This window comes from Penaeus monodon, chromosome 23 (assembly GCF_015228065.2).
Source record: "Penaeus monodon isolate SGIC_2016 chromosome 23, NSTDA_Pmon_1, whole genome shotgun sequence".
NCBI classification, from domain to species: Eukaryota; Metazoa; Arthropoda; class Malacostraca; order Decapoda; family Penaeidae; genus Penaeus; species Penaeus monodon.
In genome coordinates, this window is record NC_051408.1 from 15,563,814 (window position 1) to 15,564,779 (window position 966).

Sequence of the window (966 nt, forward strand, 5' to 3'; positions counted from 1 at the left end):
AACTATAATCAAAACTTTCATAGTACACCAAAGTGTTACATACTAAAACGTGTCAAAATCTCAAAGAAATCTGTCATAACTAATTCAAGATGTATATTAACAGTAAATTAACACAATTACAATGAACTAAAATTCATGCAAAAGGAAAACCAAAAGTTCCATAAACAGAAAAGCATGCAATTGTGCAAACAGCCAAGAATCCACACAACAGGCACCTCTACAAAGATGTTGTGTTGTTGATAATGCCAAATAATACTACCGTGCGAAATGAGGCACATGCCACAAAGACATAGAGGTGGATACCATACCCCATATTTATTTGAATTAAAGGCAGCAATGCAAAGTCCTTTTAATTTTCTTTAGTTTCAATCTATGAAGTTTACACAAACATTCTTATAAATAATTTTGAAAAGAGAGTTACAGGCTTGTGCCTCTCACAAAATTTTGCGAAGTGAGTATGTGTAGTTGTTCCATTTTGAAGGAAGTGATTACAGAAACTAAGAAAACGAGTGAGAAAGTGGCTCCAGAAAGAACAAGATTGACCATAAAAATGAAAGGCCACAAAGATCCTGCCATGCTTATTTACTTCACTTATCTAATATTAGCCTCCAAAGGATATTACTCCATCTTGTTTATCTCTGATACAATATACAAGTTTTAATGATAAAATGTTTATAGGGAACCAGTCCTCTAACTTGCTTGACAATTTAGTATTGTTCTGTCATATTTTCTTGAAGAGTTAGATGCACTTACCTTCTGCTTCTAGTAAAAACTTCAAATCTAGTACACTTTCAGCCTCTACCAGAATTCCAAAGCAAGATTATCTCAACAAAAAAGTTCACCATCTATTTAAGCAAGCTTAAATGGACTGAGCAACATTGGAAGTATCATCATGTTGCTCTCTCTGCTGAAGACACAGGAATGATGGACTTTTATCACACTGTCACCATGCTTAAAATTAATCTA

The 966-nt window shown here is 33.6% G+C and overlaps 1 protein-coding gene across 1 annotated transcript in view; it reads right to left on the reverse strand.

The window, feature by feature from the left end:
- LOC119587816 (histone acetyltransferase KAT6A-like) overlaps positions 1-966 on the reverse strand; it is a gene marked incomplete at its 5' end in the record, with an annotated part of 75,251 nt that overhangs the window by 6,730 nt on the left and 67,555 nt on the right.